The sequence below is a fragment of the Panicum virgatum genome, chromosome 6N (assembly GCF_016808335.1).
Source record: "Panicum virgatum strain AP13 chromosome 6N, P.virgatum_v5, whole genome shotgun sequence".
Lineage (NCBI taxonomy): Eukaryota > Viridiplantae > Streptophyta > Magnoliopsida > Poales > Poaceae > Panicum > Panicum virgatum.
In genome coordinates, this window is record NC_053150.1 from 50,598,259 (window position 1) to 50,607,142 (window position 8,884).

The 8,884-nt window shown below is 45.9% G+C and overlaps 1 pseudogene; it reads left to right on the plus strand.

Annotated features, from left to right (window-relative positions):
- The first annotated feature begins 5,422 nt into the window (after window positions 1-5,422).
- LOC120678291 lies at window positions 5,423-6,587 on the plus strand (annotated as a pseudogene).
- Window positions 6,588-8,884: the final 2,297 nt, after the last annotated feature.

Genomic DNA, 8,884 nt, shown 5'->3' on the forward strand with positions numbered 1-8,884 from the left:
CACACATGTTTGGCTCCCAGGTGTTATTTGGAGGTTATTTGGGGGTGTGTTACTAAATAACACAGGGATCCAAACAGAACCATAGCAACAAGGAGTGCTGCTTCGGGTGCATGTTTAGTGCTTAAGTATCTGGCGTAACGCATTTTCACGTCAACAATTAGATAGTTAGGAGCATGATGCTGGAGACACCTCCAGGCTTTCCTAATTTTAACGTTAACGAGAATGCGTTTGGATAGCCTCGGATGCTTTGTCACGCAACAATCGTGCTGCGATTGTGGTGGACCATATATCCATCTTCCTTTTGTAGCATTTGTGCTTTGCGAGTGATCAGTAGATGCTCAGTCTGGTAACTGCATTGGAGTCGTCAGGGCGGAGTAGAGTCGTGGAGGTGCCGAGTTGGAGGGGCAGCTGCAGTGCGGTGTGGCCTGCTAATTCGGCGGCGCATATGGTGTGGGGATCGAGGGGCTGAGTGGTGTTACGGGAAGTCATAAAAGGGTTGGAGATAGGAGTGGGCTTTTAGGCCTGTTGGGCTGCTCCCTCCGTCACGATGTCTCCTGGGCTATGTTTGGCTCGTTGGGCCCGCGATCGGCTCGAGCTAGCTTTTATAATTAACGAGCTAAAATTTTAGCTCGGCTCAGTAAAAATTCCTAATGAGCTGAGCTGGGCTGAGCCAAACTAGCCACGAGCTAAGTGAGCTAAAGGGCCACGAGTCACGAGTTTTTTTTTTGTTCAACCCTACTTATGGAGTTATGGTCATGGTCAGTATATAAATGCTGGTCATCCTATGATCGTCAGATATCATAAATTAATTTGACGTGTCTAAAAATGATTTTTGTAGTAGTATAGATATATAGTTTCTTATAACAAAAATTAGGTTTGTTGTGGCCGAAGCTGCTCGCTTGTGCTCAAATCTTCGACTTGATAATAATGTTCATATTAAGACCTATCAGTTTAGTCTATTGAAGATGCTTGTACGACGGAATTTGTATATATGCATTTGTATATACCCCGCTTAACGTGTATTTTCTTATACTTGTTTGGTACAAAAATACTACATATGCTCTTGTAAGTAAGTATGCAATCATATAATTTAAATCTATATATACTCTCGCAAGTAAGTACGCAATCATACACCAATGGGGGATTATTTATAGGAATCCCGGCCCGTACCTTTATTAGCTTTGCTTTCTCCGTCAGAGTTGAGCATTCTATAGCAAAGTTTTGTCCTCTTCGACATATGTGATTCACTATATAAATTGCCTGCCAAACTTCTCCTCGATCACTTGCTAATCTTCTATCCGCTCACTGTTAGCACATTCATCAATTCAGCAATCTTCAACATACACGAAGAAAGAAAAACAAGCAATAGTAAGTAGCAATATAATGGAGCCTTCACGAAGGAACGATACTAATCTCTCTGCAACTGCTGCCGTCATCCTCCTACTCGTCATTGTGGCCGCAGGTATACATGTTAATTCAAGCCACGCGGTTCTTTAATTTATCTCTCAAGCTAATCAACGACCTAATCTATGTACGTGTTCATGCATTATATTCAGAGATGGGGTCGGGTGTGGCAACGCGCGCCGCTTGCAGCCACCTGAGCGGCATTTATGTAGGGCTCTGCCTTGGCGACCCACTCTTGTGAAAGTATATGCAAGACTGAGAGCCAGGATAATATTGGCGGTGCGTGCGACGGCTCCCCAGCTCGCAGCTACTGTCAGACGCAATGTCCGCCCTGATCTCATCAAGATTGCTGCTGCTGCTATGCTCTGTTTTTTTTTTTTAAAATCAGGGCTTTGATCTGATCAAACAATGATCTCCGCTTGGTCTCCATACATGTAACAGTATATAATAAAGTCAACAAGCAGCAAGCGTGTCATTGGAAAGGTCATGGAATACGAATGAATCTTAGCTTTTTGATTCAAGTCTTCAGCGAAGCCTTCATCTTTTTTCTTTTATAACTTGACTAGCATATCATTAAGAAGAGGATGAGTTCAAAAAGCATGAAACAAATATGAACTCGACCCTAGTAGAACACAAAACACAATTAGGATACAACAAATTAAGCATGCATAAGAAACCAAACCTATTATGCCAGTGTTTGTACTGGAAGTCCAGCAAAAGAATCTATCAGGCCAGATTAATTAGTAACATGAAAAACAAACAATTCTAAATTTATTCTAAGTCAAACTTTTTTAATAACTTCGATCAAATTTATTTGTTATTTCAAAAAGTATCAACAGTTATCAACTAAATACCCTTAAATTTAATGGGGGCCTGTCCCTGCTCAGCTGAGGTTGGAGAGCCCTATGGATTTCAGCTCCTGGAACCGTGAACATGAGCATTCCTGATGCTGAGGGCATAACTAGATCCATCGATCGACCATATCCCTAGGGGAGAGAGGGCTTTGCGCCGTTCCCTTGGATCCCTGCTGAGGCTGGTTGGACACCACTAATCCTACTAGAACATCTGGCGCCCTTGGGGCGCATTGCAGAGGGCCGTGCTGCCTCCTCACGCATCGCAGCAACCGCCGCTTCCTCCGCGGTCTCGGCTGAGACGGGGTATTGGGACCATGAGGGGGGTTATTCGAAGTGTGTGTGGGTGTGTGTGTGTGGGGGGGGGGGGGGGGATTTTTGTAAAGACTAGAGCATTATTAAATTTCTTGTTATTTGTGTCGAAATAAATATTAGTTTAAGGTCATGAAAATATATGAACGTGGGTACTGTACCGCAGGGATGAGCTAGGTTTAGTGTAATTTTTAGAAAACTGGACGGCCTATTTGCAAAATAGCCAAAGGTTAGGGTTGGGGGTCTTACGAGGGTTATTGGAAAAGTGCCTAGAGGGGATTTTTGTAATGAGCCGAGCATTATCGAATTTCTCATTCTTTACATCAAAATAAACATTAGTTCAAGGTACTACATGAAAAATATATGAACGTGGGTGCTTACTGTTGGGACGATATGAGTTTAGTTGTAATTTATAGAAAACCAGCGAATCTTTTTGCAAAATAGCCAAAAGCTTGGCTGTGCGCCACGTGTCCCCTTTGCCCCCTGAAGCGCGGGGAGGAGGGCAAAGGGGAGGGGTTTTTAATCATTGCGATGCAAAACCCGGCACATGGAAGTTTTACCAGAAGACCTACTGCTAAGTGGATGCCGCAGAATCACCCCGAGAACGTTTATCAGCCTGTGCCTCCTCCATAGAGGATGTCGCAGTACTTGTGATTAGTGAAGGCTATTATGCAATTGTTGTGTGTAAAATTTATTTGATTCAAGACTTGAGAGAACAAGAAGAAGAAGATCATTTGCGTTGCACTGTTGAAACTGGTCGGTTAGACACATATGATGTTTATGCCTCTGGTCGGTTGGGCAGCACGCGCCGCTTGCAGCCACCTGAGGGGATATTATTCAAGTTTCTGCATTGATGATTGTTACCTTTGGTGAATGAACAAGAGAGAGTAGACTGCAGCAGCTCTAGCATATGAGCAAGTCAATATGGGCTGGGCCAGTCTCTATATGGGCCATACTTAACACCACCTTGAAACTCAAGGCGGAGGTGGAGGATTAGAAGCATTGAGTTTGAGTAAATGAAGTCGATGCTGCGCTTGAGTTTGTGCTTTGTTGAAGAAATTAGCGACTTGCTACTCTGATGGCATATTCTGAAGAGCAATTGTCTGTTAATGACAATGAGACCGAGTAAAAGAGGCATCAACACCAATCTGTTTCGTGAGTTCATGCTTGACAGGATCATTAGCAATCTGTATGGCTTCGGTATTATCACAAAGGAGAGGTGTGGGGGTATCACAGAAAATACCAAAATCAGCTAGCAACCATCGAAGCCATACAATCTCGGAAGTGGTAGTGACAAGTGCTCGAAGTTCTGCCTCACCTTTGGCCTGCCTTCTTCCCTTATCTATTCTCTTAGGTAATAAGAAAGTGATGTTAATTGTCACGCTAAGGAGCTGACCAGTGACTTGATCGAGATACAATGGATTGCTTCTTGGACTTCCAAACAAGAGGAAAAGAATCAAGAAGGATACAATAACCAGTGACTGAACGACGGTCTGTGGGATCACTCGCCCAAGTGGAGCCCGAGTAAGCATGAAGACGAAGTGGACTATCATGAGCATAGAGCAAACACTGAGATGATGTTCCCCTTAAGTACCGTAGAACATGAAGCAAGTGTCCAAAGTGAACCGATGTAGGAGCACTCACAACTTGACTCAAGATATGCAGAGCATGAGCAATGTCAGGTCGAGTAACAATGAGATAAACAAGCCTCCTGACAAAATGCCTATACCGAGAGGGATCCTCCAAGGGAGCACCATCAGTAGGACGAAGCTATAAGTGAAGATCCATAGGTGTTGCAGCTGTCCGATTATCAGTAATGCCAGTATGAGCAAAAATATCATGTATATATTTGGATTGACAAAGATAATAGCTCTTTGGAGAATGCAAGACCTCAATGCCAAAGAAATAACCGAGAGGACCTAGATCAGACATCCGAAATTGCTCCCCAAGTTGCGTCTTCACATGAGAAATGTGTTCTATATCATCTCTCGTGATTAACATATCATCAACATATTGGAGGAGCAAAGTACGTCCATTGGGAGAACGATGAATAAAGAGGGCTCGATCATGCTCACTTGGTGAAAAACCTGCGGCTCGGATCACAAAAACAAAGCGCTCAAACCAAGCAAGAGGAGCCTATTTGAGACCATATAATGCACGGCGGAGACGACAAACATAACCTGAAGGCGCATGAACACCTGATGGGGGCTGCATATATACTTCCTCATGTAAATCACCATGGAGAAAAGCATTCTTAACATCCATCTGAGAGATAGGCTAAGAGCAAGAAGCATCCACTGTAATTAGAGTGCGAACAGTGGTCATGTGAGCAACAGGAGCAAATGTCTCATCATAATCAAGACCTTGAGTTTGCTGAAAACCCTTGGCAACCAACCGAGCTTTATATCTTTCAGTAGAACCATCTGACTTGGTTTTAATTTTGAAGACCCATTTGCATGTGATAGGTATAGCATGTGACAACAGTGGAACAAGATCCCATGTTCCTGTACGATCAAAGGCAGCAAGTGCCTCAGACATAGCAAGCTGCCACTCTGGAATACTAGCAGCTTCCTAATAAGTGATTGGCTCAGAAATAGCGGCATTCATGCTGGGAAAACTATACTTGTCTTTAGGATGAATAGTACTACGATCTCGTAGATTATATCGTGGATAGACCTGTAACTCATCAATATCATCAGAAACAATATGTGTCTAATCAATATTAGCATTAGAGGTATCAACAGCGGGCTCATCAGGACTGGCCGAGGTGGTAGAGCTAGAAGAAGGTCAATGGGGATTTTGGGACGGCGCTTGAAGAAATGGGTTATAGGTGGTTTTGAAAACGGGTGAGGTGGATGTGGAGGTGGAGGAGGTGGTGTAGGTGTCTCACAGAGAGGAGGCGTGGTCCAAAGTGGGAAGGTCTTGTCAGAGTTGAATGTGTTTTAGATCAAGTAAAGAAGGTCCAAAGTGGGAAGAGCATGTATGTAGGAAATATAAACTACTACCACAGACCTTTACGGTCTGGGAAATGGTCTGTCACATATGAGGTGAGACTCTATTTTAGGTGGTCTTCCTTACGCTAGGTTGCTGAATTAGTGTGGATTCAGCATGTTAATTGTTAGGTCATCAGGGATGAGCCCTTTAGTCTCATTAATATCATTAGTATATGGTTTATCCTTTTCAAATTCTATGAATGTGTTAAGGAATTGAAAGCAGCACCTTTGGTACAATATCTGGCATATAGCTACATAATTTGTTGTGGTGACCCTATATGCCCTATAAAACCTTAAATTGTTGGCTTCATTTTGTCTTACATCATGTTGATGCTGCATAAATTTGATCTATTAGTTTTTCTGCTCCTAACAGGAATGGCCAGAGCAAGTATATCCGCCTTATGCTAATGGACCTAGCTACGTGATTTAATCAGATATCGCTCAATACATTTTATCTGAGTTTGATAACAAGGCATTAAGAGTAAGTACAGCAGTTATACCCTCTTTCTATCTCTTGCCATTGGGTACAGCAATAGTGCTTTATTGTCATTTTTTGAATAATGGGGTCTGCAATGTGTGATTTCTAATGGCTGCACTTTTTTTTTTCTTGACACAGCAATTCAAGATGGAAGATGTCAGTATGGGTATGTGGATTGAGAAGTTCAATACCACTCGTCAGCCTGTAGAGTATTTGCATGATGTCAGGTTCTACCAGCCTTGTTGCTTTGATGGTTACTTCACCGCGCACTACCAATCCCCACAGCACATGATTTGTTTGTGGAGAAAGTTGCAAGCTGGAAGCGCTCAGTGCTGCAACGTGAGATGACAACGGCTACCACATCCCTGGAGAGCAGATTGGTCATTGTGCACTTCAGTCTGAACAGCGTGTTTGGGATTATCGAGAGACAGACAACACAAGGATGAGTTTGAGGCATAACTCTCTGGTCTTTGTCAGTTGTCACCATCGATTCGTTCATTCTTTTGGTCAGTGGTTGATTCAGCTGCTGATGCTAACACTGGAAGTCCATTTTCCTATACCTGTTTCTGTACACGTCAAATGTTGCTCAGCACTTGGAGAAGGGCAATGCACTTTCCTGTTCACGCCGACTTGCTCTGCTTTTCCAAGCCTGACGAAACTGAATCTTGCATGAACGAAGGATGAATATTTAGGATGGTGAAATCCTGACCCCACCCCACCACCACCACCACCACCACAACTGAGCTGGCTCTTTCTCCGCTGGTCGTTTCCGTTTGATCTCCTCGCGAGTTTTGCGGAGGCTCCCTCCCTCCGCTCCGTTGTTTGTGTACGCGGGTCCGACGACTACGAACTCCAACAGCCAATAGATTGATTGAGATCCACGCCACTGTTATTTGTACGCCGTCCGACTATGCACTACGTGATTTCCATCCAACTACACTGGTATTTATAAGCACTGGCCGTAAGTGCCTTGCGCCACGCACCTTCACCTGCGATCTCCATCTTCCCTCCCCTCTCCGCCTCTCTCGATCGCCAGAACTCGAGAGCGCGCGAGAACCAGCTGGTCCGTCGACATGGCCAAGGCCGACGACGCGTCGTCCGTCGCGCTCCTGCGCGGCCTGCGCTCCGGTGCCGCCGACTTCACCTTCGTCCACCGCGTCGACGTCTGCTCCGCCGCCCCGGAGGACCTCGTCGCCAACCTGGAGCCGGCGCCGGGAACCGACCTCGCCGGAGACGACGGCTACAGCAGCGTATGGTACTTCTACTGCCCCAAGCGGTACAAGAACACCCAAGGCAAACCAAGCGGGCACAGGCAGCGCGCCATCGCCGGCGGCGACGCGTGCTGGCACTCGGAGACGCGCCCGAAGCCCGTCAAGGGTCTGGTGGCCGGCGCCACGCTGTGCAACCTGTCCTACGGGCGCAAGGAGGGCTCGAGCAGATCGTTCAACCGTTTGGGATGGTGTATGACTGAATACGACGAAGAAGCCGGCTGCGATGGCCACGTGCTGTGCAAGGTTTATCGCTCGTCATCCTCTCTCGCCAAGGGGAAGTTGAAGGCCTCGTCGACATCCACCAACCCCACCTTGTCCGAGCAGGCGGCGGTCCAGTGCTCTTCTGCCTCCAAGAGAAAGGCGACCGCCGACCACCCTCAGGCGCGGCCGAGCAAGATCAGCCACGCGCAGGCCAGCGCCAGTAACTACTACTTCGTGGATCAGGAATTCTACCATCAGATGCAGGAGCCCTTGTTTACTGACGACCAGATGGGCATGACGATGCCAGTGTGCGTAGATTACGAGTCCCTGTTCCCAGCCGACGAGGAGCAGGAACAGGACACGCTGGTGACAGCCGAGATGGAGCAGCTTCTGCAGAACACTATGGCCCTGGTGGCAGCCGAGGACGAGCAGAGCCAGCAGAACACGCTAGTGACAGCCGAGGAGGAGCAGCTTCTGCAGAACACCCTGGCGATCGCCGAGGAGCAGCTTCGGCAGAACACCCCGTTCAGCATGGACGGCTTGTTGGGCGGCTTGTTGGGCGGCCCAGGGTACGGCGAGTACGGAGGTTGCTCCTGGAGCACCCAGGTCACCATGGACGAGTTGTTCAGCAGATCCAGCGGATGCTACGGCACGCCGACAGCAATGGCACCGCCTGATGCTGGCTTCTTTGAGGGCCTCGCCTTCTGATTTTGATGTGTCGCAATGGCTAGAACCAGCTAATGCATGCATGTGCCCTTAGCTGCACACAAGTTTTGATGCACAAGTGTAGCTTAGTAAATACAAGGGCACAAGCAGTGCGATGTAAAAGATGACTCGGTGGTGTTGTTATTTTCGGGGAGGAGCGCCCGTAGTCATTGCCCCGGGGATGTAGATCAAATTGGCCGAACCTCGTTAACAAATATTGTGTCTTGTTCTATTTATTTGCTTTTGTGATTCTTTTCGATGGTATGTGTTTATGTTCATAGTTATTATCGTGTTCATTAATCTGAGGCCATCAATGTGTTTGTATATTGGTGGTATTCTAACACGGATTTACAATGTGCTTACTGCCACAATCTAGAATCTAATTGTTCTGCAGTTGATCTTTAATTTGTCAATTCATATCCACTGCTTTGTAATTCTACAGTTGGCTTTTAATCCAGACTAGCTCCATACCCGTGCGTTGCTATGGATCAAATAAATTCTCTCCATGACCACCAATTTTCATCGTATGAATATTTATTGCAACATGTAACAATAGATGCATATACTCTACCTTAAACTGTACAAATTATTGTTCTCATTAATAAAGGAGCGACTACATGACAATATGAAAGTAGAGCAAATGTTTTTACTACTGCTGGATCAAGTCAC